At 36.2% G+C, this 22,531-nt stretch overlaps 1 non-coding gene across 1 annotated transcript; it reads left to right on the top strand.

The window, feature by feature from the left end:
* Positions 1–20,194: 20,194 nt before the first annotated feature.
* On the top strand, positions 20,195–20,301 carry LOC126804731 (small nucleolar RNA R71). Its single transcript, XR_007673610.1, has one exon. It is a non-coding gene; the product is annotated as a small nucleolar RNA R71 (small nucleolar RNA).
* The last annotated feature ends 2,230 nt before the right edge of the window (positions 20,302–22,531 follow it).

Genomic DNA, 22,531 nt, shown 5'->3' with positions numbered 1-22,531 from the left:
AAACGAGAAATGAAAAGATACACAATTTGAATAGTAAAGATACGCAAACGATGTAAAGATACACAATTGGAATAGTAAAGATACGCAAACGATGTAAAGATACTCAGTTTGAAAGAAACACACTCCCACACTTGGAAAACTCTCAAATACAATAGAAACTCGCATCAGAAGCCTTACAGAAAGATACTCAAACGAGAAATGAAAAGATACACAATTGGAATAGTAAAGATACGCAAACGATGTAAAGATACACAATTGTAATAGTAAAGATACGCAAACGATGTAAAGATACTCAGTTTGAAAGAAACACACTCCCACACTTGCAAAACTCTCAAATTCAATAGAAACTCGCATCAGAAAGCCTTACAGAAAGATAATCAAACGAGAAATGAAAAAACACACAATTGGAATAGTAAAGATACGCAAACGATGTAAAGATACTCAGTTTGAAAGAAACACACTCCCACAATAGGAAAACTCTCAAATACAATAGAAACTCGCATCAGAAGCCTTACAGAAAGATACTCACACGAGAAATGAAAAGATACACAATTTGAATAGTAAAGATACGCAAACGATGTAAAGATACACAATTGGAATAGTAAAGATACGCAAACGATGTAAAGATACTCAGTTTGAAAGAAACACACTCCCACACTTGGAAAACTCTCAAATACAATAGAAACTCGCATCAGAAGCCTTACAGAAAGATACTCAAACGAGAAATGAAAATATACACAATTGGAATAGTAAAGATACGCAAACGATGTAAAGATACACAATTGGAATAGTAAAGATACGCAAACGATGTAAAGATACTCAGTTTGAAAGAAACACACTCCCACACTTGCAAAACTCTCAAATACAATAGAAACTCGCATCAGAAGCCTTACAGAAAGATACTCAAACGAGAAATGAAAATATACACAATTGGAATAGTAAAGATACGCAAACGATGTAAAGATACACAATTGGAATAGTAAAGATACGCAAACGATGTAAAGATACTCAGTTTGAAAGAAAAACACTCCCACACTTGGAAAACTCTCAAATACAATAGAAACTCAAATCAGAAGCCTTACAGAAAGATACTCAAACGAGAAATGAAAAGGTACACAATTTGAATAGTAAAGATACGCAAACGATGTAAAGATACACAATTGGAATAGTAAAGATACGCAAACGATGTAAAAATACTCAGTTTGAAAGAAACACACTCCCACACTTGGAAAACTCTCAAATACAATAGAAACTCGCATCAGAAGCCTTACAGAAAGATACTCAAACGAGAAATGAAAAGATACACAATTGGAATAGAAAAGATATGCAAACGATGTAAAGATACACAATTGTAATAGTAAAGATACGCAAACGATGTAAAGATACTCAGTTTGAAAGAAACACACTCCCACACTTGCAAAACTCTCAAATTCAATAGAAACTCGCATCAGAAAGCCTTACAGAAAGATAATCAAACGAGAAATGAAAAGACACACAATTGGAATAGTAAAGATACGCAAACGATGTAAAGATACTCAGTTTGAAAGAAACACACTCCCACAATTGGAAAACTCTCAAATACAATAGAAACTCGCATCAGAAGCCTTACAGAAAGATACTCAAACGAGAAATGAAAAGATACACAATTTGAATAGTAAAGATACGCAAACGATGTAAAGATACACAATTGGAATAGTAAAGATACGTAAACGATGTAAAGATACTCAGTTTGAAAGAAACACACTCCCACACTTGGAAAACTCTCAAATACAATAGAAACTCGCATCAGAAGCCTTACAGAAAGATACTCAAACGAGAAATGAAAAGATACACAATTGGAATAGTAAAGATACGCAAACGATGTAAAGATACTCAGTTTGAAAGAAACACACTCCCACACTTGGAAAACTCTCAAATACAATAGAAACTCGCATCAGAAGCCTTACAGAAAGATACTCAAACGAGAAATGAAAAGATACACAATTGGAATAGTAAAGATACGCAAACGATGTAAAGATACACAATTTGAAAGAAAAACACTCCCACACTTGGAAAACTCTCAAATACAATAGAAACTCGCATCAGAAGCCTTACAGAAAGATACTCAAACGAGAAATGAAAATATACACAATTGGAATAGTAAAGATACGCAAACGATGTAAAGATACACAATTGGAATAGTAAAGATACGCAAACGATGTAAAGATACTCAGTTTGAAAGAAACACACTCCCACACTTGGAAAACTCTCAAATACAATAGAAACTCGCATCAGAAGCCTTACAGAAAGATACTCAAACGAGAAATGAAAATATACACAATTGGAATAGTAAAGATACGCAAACGATGTAAAGATACACAATTGGAATAGTAAAGATACGCAAACGATGTAAAGATACTCAGTTTGAAAGAAACACACTCCCACACTTGCAAAACTCTCAAATACAATAGAAACTCGCATCAGAAGCCTTACAGAAAGATACTCAAACGAGAAATGAAAAGATACACAATTGGAATAGTAAAGATACGCAAACGATGTAAAGATACACAATTGCAATAGTAAAGATACGCAAACGATTTAAAGATACTCAGTTTGAAAGAAACACACTCCCACACTTGCAAAACTCTCAAATTCAATAGAAACTCGCATCTGAAAGCCTTACAGAAAGATACTCAAACGAGAAATGAAAAGATACACAATTGGAATAGTAAAGATACGCAAACGATGTAAAGATACACAATTGGAATAGTAAAGATACGCAAACGATGTAAAGATACACAATTTGAAAGAAAAACACTCCCACACTTGCAAAACTCTCAAATTCAATAGAAACTCGCATCCGAAAGCCTTACAGAAAGATACTCAAACGAGAAATGAAAAGATACACAATTGGAATAGTAAAGATACGCAAACGATGTAAAGATACACAATTGGAATAGTAAAGATACGCAAACGATGTAAAAATACTCAGTTTGAAAGAAACACACTCCCACACTTGGAAAACTCTCAAATACAATAGAAACTCGCATCAGAAGCCTTACAGAAAGATACTCAAACGAGAAATGAAAAGATACACAATTGGAATAGTAAAGATACGCAAACGATGTAAAGATACACAGTTGTAATAGTAAAGATACGCAAACGATGTAAAGATACTCAGTTTGAAAGAAACACACTCCCACACTTGCAAAACTCTCAAATTCAATAGAAACTCGCATCAGAAAGCCTTACAGAAAGATAATCAAACGAGAAATGAAAAAACACACAATTGGAATAGTAAAGATACGCAAACGATGTAAAGATACTCAGTTTGAAAGAAACACACTCCCACAATTGGAAAACTCTCAAATACAATAGAAACTCGCATCAGAAGCCTTACAGAAAGATACTCACACGAGAAATGAAAAGATACACAATTTGAATAGTAAAGATACGCAAACGATGTAAAGATACACAATTGGAATAGTAAAGATACGCAAACGATGTAAAGATACTCAGTTTGAAAGAAACACACTCCCACACTTGGAAAACTCTCAAATACAATAGAAACTCGCATCAGAAGCCTTACAGAAAGATACTCAAACGAGAAATGAAAATATACACAATTGGAATAGTAAAGATACGCAAACGATGTAAAGATACACAATTGGAATAGTAAAGATACGCAAACGATGTAAAGATACTCAGTTTGAAAGAAACACACTCCCACACTTGCAAAACTCTCAAATACAATAGAAACTCGCATCAGAAGCCTTACAGAAAGATACTCAAACGAGAAATGAAAAGATACACAAACGATGTAAAGATACACAATTGCAATAGTAAAGATACGCAAACGATGTAAAGATACTCAGTTTGAAAGAAAAACACTCCCACACTTGGAAAACTCTCAAATACAATAGAAACTCGCATCAGAAGCCTTACAGAAAGATACTCAAACGAGAAATGAAAAGGTACACAATTTGAATAGTAAAGATACGCAAACGATGTAAAGATACACAATTGGAATAGTAAAGATACGAAAACGATGTAAAAATACTCAGTTTGAAAGAAACACACTCCCACACTTGGAAAACTCTCAAATACAATAGAAACTCGCATCAGAAGCCTTACAGAAAGATACTCAAACGAGAAATGAAAAGATACACAATTGGAATAGTAAAGATACGCAAACGATGTAAAGATACACAATTGTAATAGTAAAGATACGCAAACGATGTAAAGATACTCAGTTTGAAAGAAACACACTCCCACACTTGCAAAACTCTCAAATTCAATAGAAACTCGCATCAGAAAGCCTTACAGAAAGATAATCAAACGAGAAATGAAAAGACACACAATTGGAATAGTAAAGATACGCAAACAATGTAAAGATACTCAGTTTGAAAGAAACACACTCCCACAATTGGAAAACTCTCAAATACAATAGAAACTCGCATCAGAAGCCTTACAGAAAGATACTCAAACGAGAAATGAAAAGATACACAATTTGAATAGTAAAGATACGCAAACGATGTAAAGATACACAATTGGAATAGTAAAGATACGCAAACGATGTAAAGATACTCAGTTTGAAAGAAACACACTCCCACACTTGGAAAACTCTCAAATACAATAGAAACTCGCATCAGAAGCCTTACAGAAAGATACTCAAACGAGAAATGAAAATATACACAATTGGAATAGTAAAGATACGCAAACGATGAAAAGATACACAATTGGAATAGTAAAGATACGCAAACGATGTAAAGATACACAATTGGGATAGTAAAGATACGCAAACGATGTAAAAATACTCAGTTTGAAAGAAACACACTCCCACACTTGGAAAACTCTCAAATACAATAGAAACTCGCATCAGAAGCCTTACAGAAAGATACTCAAACGAGAAATGAAAAGATACACAATTGGAATAGTAAAGATACGCAAACGATGTAAAGATACACAATTGTAATAGTAAAGATACGCAAACGATGTAAAGATACTCAGTTTGAAAGAAACACACTCCCACACTTGCAAAACTCTCAAATTCAATAGAAACTCGCATCAGAAAGCCTTACAGAAAGATAATCAAACGAGAAATGAAAAAACACACAATTGGAATAGTAAAGATACGCAAACGATGTAAAGATACTCAGTTTGAAAGAAACACACTCCCACAATTGGAAAACTCTCAAATACAATAGAAACTCGCATCAGAAGCCTTACAGAAAGATACTCACACGAGAAATGAAAAGATACACAATTTGAATAGTAAAGATACGCAAACGATGTAAAGATACACAATTGGAATAGTAAAGATACGCAAACGATGTAAAGATACTCAGTTTGAAAGAAACACACTCCCACACTTGGAAAACTCTCAAATACAATAGAAACTCGCATCAGAAGCCTTACAGAAAGATACTCAAACGAGAAATGAAAATATACACAATAGGAATAGTAAAGATACGCAAACGATGTAAAGATACACAATTGGAATAGTAAAGATACGCAAACGATGTAAAGATACTCAGTTTGAAAGAAACACACTCCCACACTTGCAAAACTCTCAAATACAATAGAAACTCGCATCAGAAGCCTTACAGAAAGATACTCAAACGAGAAATGAAAAGATACACAAACGATGTAAAGATACACAATTGCAATAGTAAAGATACGCAAACGATGTAAAGATACTCAGTTTGAAAGAAAAACACTCCCACACTTGGAAAACTCTCAAATACAATAGAAACTCGCATCAGAAGCCTTACAGAAAGATACTCAAACGAGAAATGAAAAGGTACACAATTTGAATAGTAAAGATACGCAAACGATGTAAAGATACACAATTGGAATAGTAAAGATACGAAAACGATGTAAAAATACTCAGTTTGAAAGAAACACACTCCCACACTTGGAAAACTCTCAAATACAATAGAAACTCGCATCAGAAGCCTTACAGAAAGATACTCAAACGAGAAATGAAAAGATACACAATTGGAATAGTAAAGATACGCAAACGATGTAAAGATACACAATTGTAATAGTAAAGATACGCAAACGATGTAAAGATACTCAGTTTGAAAGAAACACACTCCCACACTTGCAAAACTCTCAAATTCAATAGAAACTCGCATCAGAAAGCCTTACAGAAAGATAATCAAACGAGAAATGAAAAGACACACAATTGGAATAGTAAAGATACGCAAACGATGTAAAGATACTCAGTTTGAAAGAAACACACTCCCACAATTGGAAAACTCTCAAATACAATAGAAACTCGCATCAGAAGCCTTACAGAAAGATACTCAAACGAGAAATGAAAAGATACACAATTTGAATAGTAAAGATACGCAAACGATGTAAAGATACACAATTGGAATAGTAAAGATACGCAAACGATGTAAAGATACTCAGTTTGAAAGAAACACACTCCCACACTTGGAAAACTCTCAAATACAATAGAAACTCGCATCAGAAGCCTTACAGAAAGATACTCAAACGAGAAATGAAAATATACACAATTGGAATAGTAAAGATACGCAAACGATGAAAAGATACACAATTGGAATAGTAAAGATACGCAAACGATGTAAAGATACACAATTGGAATAGTAAAGATACGCAAACGATGTAAAAATACTCAGTTTGAAAGAAACACACTCCCACACTTGGAAAACTCTCAAATACAATAGAAACTCGCATCAGAAGCCTTACAGAAAGATACTCAAACGAGAAATGAAAAGATACACAATTGGAATAGTAAAGATACGCAAACGATGTAAAGATACACAATTGTAATAGTAAAGATACGCAAACGATGTAAAGATACTCAGTTTGAAAGAAACACACTCCCACACTTGCAAAACTCTCAAATTCAATAGAAACTCGCATCAGAAAGCCTTACAGAAAGATAATCAAACGAGAAATGAAAAGACACACAATTGGAATAGTAAAGATACGCAAACGATGTAAAGATACTCAGTTTGAAAGAAACACACTCCCACAATTGGAAAACTCTCAAATACAATAGAAACTCGCATCAGAAGCCTTACAGAAAGATACTCAAACGAGAAATGAAAAGATACACAATTTGAATAGTAAAGATACGCAAACGATGTAAAGATACACAATTGGAATAGTAAAGATACGCAAACGATGTAAAGATACTCAGTTTGAAAGAAACACACTCCCACACTTGGAAAACTCTCAAATACAATAGAAACTCGCATCAGAAGCCTTACAGAAAGATACTCAAACGAGAAATGAAAATATACACAATTGGAATAGTAAAGATACGCAAACGATGAAAAGATACACAATTGGAATAGTAAAGATACGCAAACGATGTAAAGATACACAATTGGAATAGTAAAGATACGCAAACGATGTAAAAATACTCAGTTTGAAAGAAACACACTCCCACACTTGGAAAACTCTCAAATACAATAGAAACTCGCATCAGAAGCCTTACAGAAAGATACTCAAACGAGAAATGAAAAGATACACAATTGGAATAGTAAAGATACGCAAACGATGTAAAGATACACAATTGTAATAGTAAAGATACGCAAACGATGTAAAGATACTCAGTTTGAAAGAAACACACTCCCACACTTGCAAAACTCTCAAATTCAATAGAAACTCGCATCAGAAAGCCTTACAGAAAGATAATCAAACGAGAAATGAAAAAACACACAATTGGAATAGTAAAGATACGCAAACGATGTAAAGATACTCAGTTTGAAAGAAACACACTCCCACAATTGGAAAACTCTCAAATACAATAGAAACTCGCATCAGAAGCCTTACAGAAAGATACTCTCACGAGAAATGAAAAGATACACAATTTGAATAGTAAAGATACGCAAACGATGTAAAGATACACAATTGGAATAGTAAAGATACGCAAACGATGTAAAGATACTCAGTTTGAAAGAAACACACTCCCACACTTGGAAAACTCTCAAATACAATAGAAACTCGCATCAGAAGCCTTACAGAAAGATACTCAAACGAGAAATGAAAATATACACAATTGGAATAGTAAAGATACGCAAACGATGTAAAGATACACAATTGGAATAGTAAAGATACGCAAACGATGTAAAGATACTCAGTTTGAAAGAAACACACTCCCACACTTGCAAAACTCTCAAATACAATAGAAACTCGCATCAGAAGCCTTACAGAAAGATACTCAAACGAGAAATGAAAAGATACACAAACGATGTAAAGATACACAATTGCAATAGTAAAGATACGCAAACGATGTAAAGATACTCAGTTTGAAAGAAAAACACTCCCACACTTGGAAAACTCTCAAATACAATAGAAACTCGCATCAGAAGCCTTACAGAAAGATACTCAAACGAGAAATGAAAAGGTACACAATTTGAATAGTAAAGATACGCAAACGATGTAAAGATACACAATTGGAATAGTAAAGATACGAAAACGATGTAAAAATACTCAGTTTGAAAGAAACACACTCCCACACTTGGAAAACTCTCAAATACAATAGAAACTCGCATCAGAAGCCTTACAGAAAGATACTCAAACGAGAAATGAAAAGATACACAATTGGAATAGTAAAGATACGCAAACGATGTAAAGATACACAATTGTAATAGTAAAGATACGCAAACGATGTAAAGATACTCAGTTTGAAAGAAACACACTCCCACACTTGCAAAACTCTCAAATTCAATAGAAACTAGCATCAGAAAGCCTTACAGAAAGATAATCAAACGAGAAATGAAAAGACACACAATTGGAATAGTAAAGATACGCAAACGATGTAAAGATACTCAGTTTGAAAGAAACACACTCCCACAATTGGAAAACTCTCAAATACAATAGAAACTCGCATCAGAAGCCTTACAGAAAGATACTCAAACGAGAAATGAAAAGATACACAATTTGAATAGTAAAGATACGCAAACGATGTAAAGATACACAATTGGAATAGTAAAGATACGCAAACGATGTAAAGATACTCAGTTTGAAAGAAACACACTCCCACACTTGGAAAACTCTCAAATACAATAGAAACTCGCATCAGAAGCCTTACAGAAAGATACTCAAACGAGAAATGAAAATATACACAATTGGAATAGTAAAGATACGCAAACGATGAAAAGATACACAATTGGAATAGTAAAGATACGCAAACGATGTAAAGATACACAATTGGAATAGTAAAGATACGCAAACGATGTAAAAATACTCAGTTTGAAAGAAACACACTCCCACACTTGGAAAACTCTCAAATACAATAGAAACTCGCATCAGAAGCCTTACAGAAAGATACTCAAACGAGAAATGAAAAGATACACAATTGGAATAGTAAAGATACGCAAACGATGTAAAGATACACAATTGTAATAGTAAAGATACGCAAACGATGTAAAGATACTCAGTTTGAAAGAAACACACTCCCACACTTGCAAAACTCTCAAATTCAATAGAAACTCGCATCAGAAAGCCTTACAGAAAGATAATCAAACGAGAAATGAAAAAACACACAATTGGAATAGTAAAGATACGCAAACGATGTAAAGATACTCAGTTTGAAAGAAACACACTCCCACAATTGGAAAACTCTCAAATACAATAGAAACTCGCATCAGAAGCCTTACAGAAAGATACTCACACGAGAAATGAAAAGATACACAATTTGAATAGTAAAGATACGCAAACGATGTAAAGATACACAATTGGAATAGTAAAGATACGCAAACGATGTAAAGATACTCAGTTTGAAAGAAACACACTCCCACACTTGGAAAACTCTCAAATACAATAGAAACTCGCATCAGAAGCCTTACAGAAAGATACTCAAACGAGAAATGAAAATATACACAATTGGAATAGTAAAGATACGCAAACGATGTAAAGATACACAATTGGAATAGTAAAGATACGCAAACGATGTAAAGATACTCAGTTTGAAAGAAACACACTCCCACACTTGCAAAACTCTCAAATACAATAGAAACTCGCATCAGAAGCCTTACAGAAAGATACTCAAACGAGAAATGAAAAGATACACAAACGATGTAAAGATACACAATTGGAATAGTAAAGATACGCAAACGATGTAAAGATACTCAGTTTGAAAGAAAAACACTCCCACACTTGGAAAACTCTCAAATACAATAGAAACTCGCATCAGAAGCCTTACAGAAAGATACTCAAACGAGAAATGAAAAGGTACACAATTTGAATAGTAAAGATACGCAAACGATGTAAAGATACACAATTGGAATAGTAAAGATACGAAAACGATGTAAAAATACTCAGTTTGAAAGAAACACACTCCCACACTTGGAAAACTCTCAAATACAATAGAAACTCGCATCAGAAGCCTTACAGAAAGATACTCAAACGAGAAATGAAAAGATACACAATTGGAATAGTAAAGATACGCAAACGATGTAAAGATACACAATTGTAATAGTAAAGATACGCAAACGATGTAAAGATACTCAGTTTGAAAGAAACACACTCCCACACTTGCAAAACTCTCAAATTCAATAGAAACTCGCATCAGAAAGCCTTACAGAAAGATAATCAAACGAGAAATGAAAAGATACACAATTGGAATAGTAAAGATACGCAAACGATGTAAAGATACTCAGTTTGAAAGAAACACACTCCCACAATTGGAAAACTCTCAAATACAATAGAAACTCGCATCAGAAGCCTTACAGAAAGATACTCAAACGAGAAATGAAAAGATACACAATTTGAATAGTAAAGATACGCAAACGATGTAAAGATACACAATTGGAATAGTAAAGATACGCAAACGATGTAAAGATACTCAGTTTGAAAGAAACACACTCCCACACTTGCAAAACTCTCAAATACAATAGAAACTCGCATCAGAAGCCTTACAGAAAGATACTCAAACGAGAAATGAAAATATACACAATTGGAATAGTAAAGATACGCAAACGATGAAAAGATACACAATTGGAATAGTAAAGATACGCAAACGATGTAAAGATACACAATTGGAATAGTAAAGATACGCAAACGATGTAAAAATACTCAGTTTGAAAGAAACACACTCCCACACTTGGAAAACTCTCAAATACAATAGAAACTCGCATCAGAAGCCTTACAGAAAGATACTCAAACGAGAAATGAAAAGATACACAATTGGAATAGTAAAGATACGCAAACGATGTAAAGATACACAATTGTAATAGTAAAGATACGCAAACGATGTAAAGATACTCAGTTTGAAAGAAACACACTCCCACACTTGCAAAACTCTCAAATTCAATAGAAACTCGCATCAGAAAGCCTTACAGAAAGATACTCAAACGAGAAATGAAAAAACACACAATTGGAATAGTAAAGATACGCAAACGATGTAAAGATACTCAGTTTGAAAGAAACACACTCCCACAATTGGAAAACTCTCAAATACAATAGAAACTCGCATCAGAAGCCTTACAGAAAGATACTCACACGAGAAATGAAAAGATACACAATTTGAATAGTAAAGATACGCAAACGATGTAAAGATACACAATTGGAATAGTAAAGATACGCAAACGATGTAAAGATACTCAGTTTGAAAGAAACACACTCCCACACTTGGAAAACTCTCAAATACAATAGAAACTCGCATCAGAAGCCTTACAGAAAGATACTCAAACGAGAAATGAAAATATACACAATTGGAATAGTAAAGATACGCAAACGATGTAAAGATACACAATTGGAATAGTAAAGATACGCAAACGATGTAAAGATACTCAGTTTGAAAGAAACACACTCCCACACTTGCAAAACTCTCAAATACAATAGAAACTCCCATCAGAAGCCTTACAGAAAGATACTCAAACGAGAAATGAAAAGATACACAAACGATGTAAAGATACACAATTGCAATAGTAAAGATACGCAAACGATGTAAAGATACTCAGTTTGAAAGAAAAACACTCCCACACTTGGAAAACTCTCAAATACAATAGAAACTCAAATCAGAAGCCTTACAGAAAGATACTCAAACGAGAAATGAAAAGGTACACAATTTGAATAGTAAAGATACGCAAACGATGTAAAGATACACAATTGGAATAGTAAAGATACGCAAACGATGTAAAAATACTCAGTTTGAAAGAAACACACTCCCACACTTGGAAAACTCTCAAATACAATAGAAACTCGCATCAGAAGCCTTACAGAAAGATACTCAAACGAGAAATGAAAAGATACACAATTGGAATAGTAAAGATACGCAAACGATGTAAAGATACACAATTGTAATAGTAAAGATACGCAAACGATGTAAAGATACTCAGTTTGAAAGAAACACACTCCCACACTTGCAAAACTCTCAAATTCAATAGAAACTCGCATCAGAAAGCCTTACAGAAAGATAATCAAACGAGAAATGAAAAGACACACAATTGGAATAGTAAAGATACGCAAACGATGTAAAGATACTCAGTTTGAAAGAAACACACTCCCACAATTGGAAAACTCTCAAATACAATAGAAACTCGCATCAGAAGCCTTACAGAAAGATACTCACACGAGAAATGAAAAGATACACAATTTGAATAGTAAAGATACGCAAACGATGTAAAGATACACAATTGGAATAGTAAAGATACGCAAACGATGTAAAGATACTCAGTTTGAAAGAAACACACTCCCACACTTGGAAAACTCTCAAATACAATAGAAACTCGCATCAGAAGCCTTACAGAAAGATACTCAAACGAGAAATGAAAATATACACAATTGGAATAGTAAAGATACGCAAACGATGTAAAGATACACAATTGGAATAGTAAAGATACGCAAACGATGTAAAGATACTCAGTTTGAAAGAAACACACTCCCACACTTGCAAAACTCTCAAATACAATAGAAACTCCCATCAGAAGCCTTACAGAAAGATACTCAAACGAGAAATGAAAAGATACACAAACGATGTAAAGATACACAATTGCAATAGTAAAGATACGCAAACGATGTAAAGATACTCAGTTTGAAAGAAAAACACTCCCACACTTGGAAAACTCTCAAATACAATAGAAACTCAAATCAGAAGCCTTACAGAAAGATACTCAAACGAGAAATGAAAAGGTACACAATTTGAATAGTAAAGATACGCAAACGATGTAAAGATACACAATTGGAATAGTAAAGATACGCAAACGATGTAAAAATACTCAGTTTGAAAGAAACACACTCCCACACTTGGAAAACTCTCAAATACAATAGAAACTCGCATCAGAAGCCTTACAGAAAGATACTCAAACGAGAAATGAAAAGATACACAATTGGAATAGTAAAGATACGCAAACGATGTAAAGATACACAATTGTAATAGTAAAGATACGCAAACGATGTAAAGATACTCAGTTTGAAAGAAACACACTCCCACACTTGCAAAACTCTCAAATTCAATAGAAACTCGCATCAGAAAGCCTTACAGAAAGATAATCAAACGAGAAATGAAAAGACACACAATTGGAATAGTAAAGATACGCAAACGATGTAAAGATACTCAGTTTGAAAGAAACACACTCCCACAATTGGAAAACTCTCAAATACAATAGAAACTCGCATCAGAAGCCTTACAGAAAGATACTCAAACGAGAAATGAAAAGATACACAATTTGAATAGTAAAGATACGCAAACGATGTAAAGATACACAATTGGAATAGTAAAGATACGCAAACGATGTAAAGATACTCAGTTTGAAAGAAACACACTCCCACACTTGGAAAACTCTCAAATACAATAGAAACTCGCATCAGAAGCCTTACAGAAAGATACTCAAACGAGAAATGAAAATATACACAATTGGAATAGTAAAGATACGCAAACGATGTAAAGATACACAATTGGAATAGTAAAGATACGCAAACGATGTAAAGATACTCAGTTTGAAAGAAACACACTCCCACACTTGCAAAACTCTCAAATACAATAGAAACTCGCATCAGAAGCCTTACAGAAAGATACTCAAACGAGAAATGAAAAGATACACAATTGGAATAGTAAAGATACGCAAACGATGTAAAGATACACAATTGCAATAGTAAAGATACGCAAACGATTTAAAGATACTCAGTTTCAAAGAAACACACTCCCACACTTGCAAAACTCTCAAATTCAATAGAAACTCGCATCTGAAAGCCTTACAGAAAGATACTCAAACGAGAAATGAAAAGATACACAATTGGAATAGTAAAGATACGCAAACGATGTAAAGATACACAATTGGAATAGTAAAGATACGCAAACGATGTAAAGATACTCAATTTGAAAGAAAAACACTCCCACACTTGCAAAACTCTCAAATTCAATAGAAACTCGCATCCGAAAGCCTTACAGAAAGATACTCAAACGAGAAATGAAAAGATACACAATTGGAATAGTAAAGATACGCAAACGATGTAAAGATACACAATTGGAATAGTAACGATACGCAAACGATGTAAACATACACAATTGGAATAGTAAAGATACGCAAACGATGTAAAGATACTCAGTTTGAAAGAAACACACTCCCACACTTGCAAAACTCTCAAATACAATAGAAACTCGCATCAGAAGCCTTATAGAAAGATACTCAAACGAGAAATGAAAAGATACACAATTGGAATAGTAAAGATACGCAAACGATGTAAAGATACACAATTGGAATAGTAAAGATACGCAAACGATGTAAAGATACTCAGTTTGAAAGAAACACACTCCCACACTTGCAAAACTCTCAAATACAATAGAAACTCGCATCAGAAGTCTTACAGAAAGATACTCAAACGAGAAATGAAAAGATACACAATTGGAATATTAAAGATACGCAAACGATGTAAAGATACACAATTGCAACAGTAAAGATACGCAAACGATTTAAAGATACTCAGTTTGAAAGAAACACACTCCCACACTTGCAAAACTCTCAAATTCAATAGAAACTCGCATCTGAAAGCCTTACAGAAAGATACTCAAACGAGAAATGAAAAGATACACAATTGGAATAGTAAAGATACGCAAACGATGTAAAGATACACAATTGGAATAGTAAAGAAACGCAAACGATGTAAAGATACTCAGTTTGGAAGAAAAACACTCCCACACTTGCAAAACTCTCAAATTCAATAGAAACTCGCATCCGAAAGCCTTACAGAAAGATACTCAAACGAGAAATGAAAAGATACACAATTGGAATAGTAAAGATACGCAAACGATGTAAAGATACACAATTGGAATAGTAAAGATACGCAAACGATGTAAACATACACAATTGGAATAGTAAAGATACGCAAACGATGTAAAGATACTCAGTTTGAAAGAAACACACTCCCACACTTGCAAAACTCTCAAATACAATAGGAGAGAAGTCTCCTCCACGTTATGCTCCATAAAGTTCTCATAGTATGGCTTCAAGCGATGTCCATTGACCTGAAATTCCTTTCCATTTATTGCACTCTTAATCCTGATAGCAGCAGAAGGAAAAATGTGAGTAATAACAAATGGGCCAAGCCACCTTGAACGAAGCTTGCCTGGAAACAACTTAAGTCGAGAATGAAACAAAAGAACTTTCTGTCCAACGACAAAGTGTTTCTTCCTAATCATACGGTCATGGAACGATTTGGTCTTCTCCTTGTAAATCATAGCCGAATCATAGGCCTCATTTCGAATCTCTTCAAGCTCATGCAATTGCAATTTCCTATGCAATCCGGCCTCGTCAATGTCCATGTTAAGATTCTTCACAGCCCACCATGCACGATGCTCAAGCTCCACGGGTAGATGACATGCCTTGCCATAAACTAATCGAAATGGTGACATTCCAAGAGGAGTCTTGTATGCGGTTCTATAAGCCCAAAGAGCATCATCCAATCTTTGCGTGATGGTCCAACAGATTTCTCTAAAATTATCTTGATCTCTCGATTAGAAAGCTCAACTTGTCCACTTGTTTGGGGGTGATAAGGCGTAGCAACCTTATGCTTGATACCATACTTCCTCAACAACGCCTCAATGGTCCGGTTGCAAAAATGAGATCCTCCATCACTAATGATTGCTCTTGGCATACCAAACCTAGAGAAAATGTTAGAACGAAGGAAATCTGCAACAACTCGAGAATCATTAGTCCGGGTGGCTTTTGCTTCCACCCATTTCGAAACATAATCAACACAAACGAGTATGTACAAGAAACCATTAGAGTTTGGAAAAGGTCCCATGAAATCGATACCCCAACAATCAAATAGTTCAATAGTCAAGATAGGATGCATCGGCATTTGATCTCTAGAACCTATGTTTCCCATGCGTTGGCATTTATCACAAGTCATGCAAAACTGGTATGCATCTTTAAAGATCGTAGGCCAAAAGAAACCACATTCCAACACCTTAAGAGCAGTCCTACGTGAACCAAAATGTCCTCCACCAGACTCAGAATGGCAAAAAGTAAGTATAGAATGATGTTCAGATTCAGGGACACACCTCCTAATGATTTGATCAACACAATGTTTCCACAAGTATGGTTCATCCCAAACATAATACTTAGCTAATGCCTTGAGTCTATTCTTTTGAGCATGCGATAAAGTATCCGGAAATTGCTTAGAAACTAAATAATTCACAATATCTGCATACCATGGCTCACTTACCTCAACTCGAAAGAGTTGCTCATCCGGGAAACTCTCTTGGATAGCCAAGGGCTCGGCATCTCTCACCAAACGACTCAAATGATCCGCCACAACATTGTCACTGCCCTTCTTGTCCTTGATCTCGAGATCGAACTCTTGGAGTAAGAGAATCCATCGAATCAATCTTGGTTTTGCATCCTTCTTCGTCATTAAGTACTTCAAAGCTGCATGGTCAGTGTAAACAATAACTTTGGATTGAAGTAAGTAAGAACGAAACTTATCTAGAGCAAAGATCACGGTAAGAAGTTCTTTTTCAGTTGTGGTGTAGTTTTGTTGAGCATCATTGAGCGTTCGTGAGGCATAATAGATGGCATAGGGCTGCTTATCCTTCCTCTGCCCTAGCACGGCTCCAACTGCATAGTCGGAGGCATCACACATCAACTCAAATGGCAAGGACCAATCCGGCGGTGCCATGATTGGTGCCGAAGTTAAGAGCTTCTTCAAAGTCTCGAATGCAAGCTTGCAATCATCATCAAAGTGAAAGGGAACGTCTTTTTGAAGCAATGAACTCATTGGTCTCGCAATCTTGGAAAAGTCCTTGATAAACCTACGATAGAAACCTGCATGTCCAAGAAATGATCGAACATCCCTCACACTTGTGGGGAGGGGTAAGTGACGCACAAGATCTATTTTAGACTTATCAACCTCAATTCCTCTAGATGAAACAATATGGCCTAAGACAATGCCTTGCGTAACCATGAAATGACATTTTTCCCAATTCAAAACCAAGTTAGTTTCTTCACAACGTTTAAGCACAAGTTCCACATTCTCTAAACATGCATCGAAATTCTCACCATAAACAGAGAAATCATCCATGAAAACTTCAATTTTAGAACCAATATACTCAGAGAAAATGTGATACATACAACGTTGAAACGTACCTGGAGCGTTGCATAAACCAAAAGGCATGCGACGATACGCAAATGTACCAAAAGGGCATGTGAATGTCGTCTTTTCTTGATCTTCCTCCGCAACACTAATCTGATTGTATCCACTATATCCATCAAGGAAACAATAGAAAGAATGACCCGCCAATCTCTCAAGCATTTGATCAATGAATGGCAACGGCATGTGATCCTTCCTTGTTGTGGCGTTGAGCTTTCTATAGTCGATACACACACGGTGACCAGTCACCGTACTTTGAGGCACTAACTCATTATCTTTGTTCTTTACCACCGTGATTCCTGACTTCTTTGGTACAACTTGAATGGGAGATATCCACCTACTATCCGAGATGGGGTAGATCACGCCACAATCGTGCAACTTAGTGATTTCATCCTTTACAACTTGCATCATTGGTGGATGAAGGCGTCTTTGACATTCCTTGGTTGGTTTGGCACCATCTTCAAGCAAAATTCGGTGCACACACATGGTAGGGCTGATTCCTTTGATGTCGGCTAGGGTCCATCCTATTGCCGTCTTGTGTTTCTTTAACACTTCAATCAATCTCTCCTCTTGTTCCTCGTTGAGTGCAGATGAAATGATCACGGGCAATGTATCCTCATCTCCCAAAAATGCATACTTCAAGTGGTCCGGAAGAACCTTAAGATCAAGCTTTGGGGCTTGCACCACATAAGGAAGATTCTTGTTAGTAGTTAAGAGAATTGGACTAGGAGAGACATAACTTACCTCACGTGGCGAAACCTCAAGAGAGGCCACATTCTCTAGTACAAATGATGGCACGGCATCATTGGCTTCCAACTCAGAAACGTTGGAGCCATCACTTGCAAATCCGGCCCCTTGGGCAATGGTGAGTGCCAACTCGTCATGTGCCAAGGTATCTAGATAGTTATCTGCAAGGGAATCAAGAATGTCAACTGAAAAACAATCACTTAATTCCGAAAGGGGATACCTCATAGCTTCAAAGATGTTGAAGCTAATCACTTCACCGTCGAACTCAAAGGTGAGTGATCCACTAAACACATCAATCTTCGTTCTTGCAGTCCTCATAAAGGGACGCCCCAACAGAATAGGGACCTCCTTGTCATCTCCTTCAGTTGGCTCCATGTCAAGGACATAGAAGTCCGCAGGGAATATCAAGCTCGAAACCTGCACAAGAACATCTTCAACATAGCCCAAAGGGACTTTGTTGGAACAATCTGCCAATCGAATCACAACATTATCTCGTTTCAAATCACCTAGACCTAGATCCTCATAAATATAGTAAGGCATTACATTGATCGATGCACCTAAGTCTAACATTATCTTTTCAAATGTCATGTTTCCAATTGTACAAGGGATAGAAAAACTCCCTGGATCCTTAAGCTTTGGTGGTAGCTTCTGTTGGAGCACGGCAGAAACCGTCTCACTCATTGTGACAACCTCCTTCTCTCGAGTCATCCTCTTATTAGTGCACAATTCTTTCAAAAACTTAGCATACCTAGGATTCTGTTGTATGCATTCAATAAGAGGCATATTCACTTCCACCTTTTTGAAAATGTCGAGCATGACTTGATCAGAGTCATTCTTCTTTTGCTTTGCAAATCTATTGGGGAAGGGAACACGAGGAAGAGCATTAGTTGAAACTAAACCACTAGAGTTAGGATCCTTACCTTTGTCATGCGCGTCATGATCACTTGTGGGAAGAGGCACGACATCATTAGCTTTAGAGGAGGCAGGGTCTTTCTCTATGTCATTAGCATTGAAACTCTCGGCCTCTTTTCCTTTAGAAGGCACGGCCTTCTTGTTTTGCTGCAATTGAGCATCCAAGATCCTCCCACTTCTTGTCATCATGGCCTTCACGTTAGGATTTGGCTCAGTTTGGCTCGGCAACTTACCTCCTTCATGAATCTTGCCCATGAAGTCGATCACTTGTCCCATCTGCTTCTTAAGCTCGGTTATGTCTTTAGAATGAGCTTGTTGACCTGTAACTAAAGCTTGAGTAGCAGAGTTTAAATTTTGTTGCCCTTGAGCAAGGGACTTCAAAAGTTCATCATAGTTAGGTGCAGATGCATTATTTGAACCATGAACGTTAGAGTTAAAGGGAACATAACCTTGAGGTACCTGAGGCCTCACAAACAAACCTGAAGGACGAGGTCCTTGACCTTGAGCATTGGACGGTTGAGCATTGTTGTTCCAACGAAAATTTGGATGATCTCTAAGTCCAGGGTTGTATGTGTTCGAGTATGGATCGTACCTTGGCCTTTGTTGCCCCATGAAGTTCAACTCTTCTTCAGTCATTGCACCATTTGGACAAGTTTCGGTTATGTGATCTTTGAGTGAACAAATGCCACATGCTTGATTGTTGATGCTGGAACCATTGAATGCCTTGACTAGAACGTCAAGCTTTCTTTCTAAAGTAGCCATCTGATTTCTTGCATCAACATCATACACCCCACGGCTCTTGCTTCCTCTCTTCTCCTTAGAACTAAATTGGCGATTGTTGTCGGCCAAGTCATCAATCAAGGTGTAGGCTTCTTGACTGGTCTTGTTCATGAATGTGCAGCCACATGCCGAGTCCACCATGCTCTTATTGGTGGTGTCGAGTCCTTCATAGAAGAATTGCACCAAGTCATCCAATGAAATACCATGGTGAGGGCACTTCCTTTGTAGTTCCTGAAATTCCTCCCATGCCTCATAGAGTGAATCACCATCCTTTTGAGTGAAGTTCTGAATCTCCCTCCTTAGTCTTTTCGTGAGTTGAGCAGGGAAGAATTGTTTCAAGAACTTCCTAGTCATTTCATCCCATGTGGTGATGATTCCCGGAGGCAGAGAGTACAACCAACGTTTAGCATCGTCCTTAAGGGTAAATGGAAACAAAAGCAACCTCAAGCCTTCTTGAGACAGATGATGAATCGATTGGAGCTTGCAAATGTCCAAGAACTCCCTAAGGTGAACATTAGGGTCTTCCATTGAGGAACCAGAATACTTAGGCAGCTGCCCAAGCAATTGAACCGGAATGGAGAAGTTGGCTTCATTAGGTGGAGTGAAAGCAATGCATGAAGGTGATTCAGGGGTGGTGGGGATGAAAGCATTCTTGAGTGCCATTGGAGCACCAACAAGAATTATGTCACGGTCCGCAATTGTGTCGAGCTCGGAATTGAAGATGAAGGGGAAGGTAAGATCCTCTTCTCCTTCTGATCTAGGTGAAGAGTTTAAGATTGAATTGCTTGGAGATGTTTCGAAATCTAAAGTTCCACTTGTGAAAGAGTTGTTTAAATCTCTAAGTGCTTGAATTCGATCCTTGAGCTCTCGTGTTCTCTTAGATATTTCGGACATGCATAGTACCTGTGACACGAAAGTTAAAGAGTTAGCATTGAGGAATACACAATGAACACATATAAATCGTGCCTTCCTTTAGTCATTCACACACACACTTATGGGGAAGGGCACGACACTATATTGTCAAGTTCACAAAGAGTTAGTTCTTTACGTTTACAGAAGTTCATACATTTCACAAGTTCTTTTTGCCATTTCAATGATTGAACGATCGATTGATTCTAAGTTGTAAACCAAGGTGGACGTGCGGCCTAAGTATGGATGCATAGACACAAGATCAAGTCTTTGTTTCAGAAGGCCTGTAGCTCAACTAGAGATAGTGAACATGGTAGGACTCATTTGTTGAACTACGGAGAGCGAACTCCCTATCGACTCCATCACCGAGATGTATGTCAATCAATAGTTCTCTGAGATCCAATTTTGGTCCCATGCACCAGAGTAATAAGAGAGCGTGCCCCTTACTCAGCTGGACTTAAACTTGGGTGTTAGACAATTCTCCAAGTGTTAATAAAAGCCGCCCTCAACCTCATGCAAAAACTTTGGAAGAAAACATGAGGGGTTGAGGCTAATATTAACAAAAGGAACTTTACCTATTCCGTTCGATTTACAACCTACAACAATCATTCATTCACTCATAAAAAATAACAACCTAAGATAAAATTACTATTTGTTAGAACAAAGTAAGAAAAACATATAAAAATTTACAATATAAACAGTGAATTCGAAATTAAAAGATTGGGATCCATAATGATGGATCCCCGGCAACGGCGCCATTTGATCGGTTCGATTACTCGAGATCAATATTAACCCTGTAAGCATCGTTAGTAGTATAAAGCAAGAGGGTATCGTTCACAAACCGGGGATCCAACCAGGGTAAAGAATCACAAACATTTAACAACGAATTCATAAGAGTTTAAAAGATTTGAGATATATTTCGATTCAAACATAAAAATAAATCCTAAACTAATATATACATGTGATCAACCAACCAACACATAAACATCACCAAACAAATCGTCACAAGTAGCTTCAAAATCATAATCTCATCCTATGCAAACACCGAGCCTTAGCGGACAAGTATTGAGTGAACAAACAACAACCTAATACCGAACTAGGTTACTTAGCGCATCCCTAACTCGAAACATGGCCTGGTAATCCTATCTTAGCGCTTAGAAATTACAAGGTAACATGTCATTCTCAATCTTACCACTTCATTGATTCATCTCTTATCTAATTACTTAGCGCATCTTAGATAACAAACGGATCATGGTTAATTCCTAGTGATTACTAACAAGTCAAGCATGTCACTTACTTTAACAAGTTATCAAAAACACTTAAGAATCCTATATGCAAAACTAACTTAACGCCTTGAATCACATATAGTTAACGCCCAAGAAAGAGAATCATTAAATCATTGAATTATAAACTCACGATATCTACATAGAAATCATAGACAACAAAATCAGAACTACTTTATAACATCTTGCAAAATCGTAAACTACATGAGAGTATTCCACAAATTCGGAACTAGCCAAAAACATAAACACAACATCACACAAAGAATCCAAACCGAAAACATAAGTGAAGAAGTAACGAGTTACACTTTGTAAATCTCCTTAGCGGTATCAAAACAAGGCAGCAC

This window comes from Argentina anserina, unplaced genomic scaffold (assembly GCF_933775445.1).
Source record: "Argentina anserina unplaced genomic scaffold, drPotAnse1.1, whole genome shotgun sequence".
Taxonomy (NCBI): domain Eukaryota; kingdom Viridiplantae; phylum Streptophyta; class Magnoliopsida; order Rosales; family Rosaceae; genus Argentina; species Argentina anserina.
Note: the sequence above shows the minus strand (reverse complement) of the source record. Positions and strands in the feature narration are given on the sequence as shown.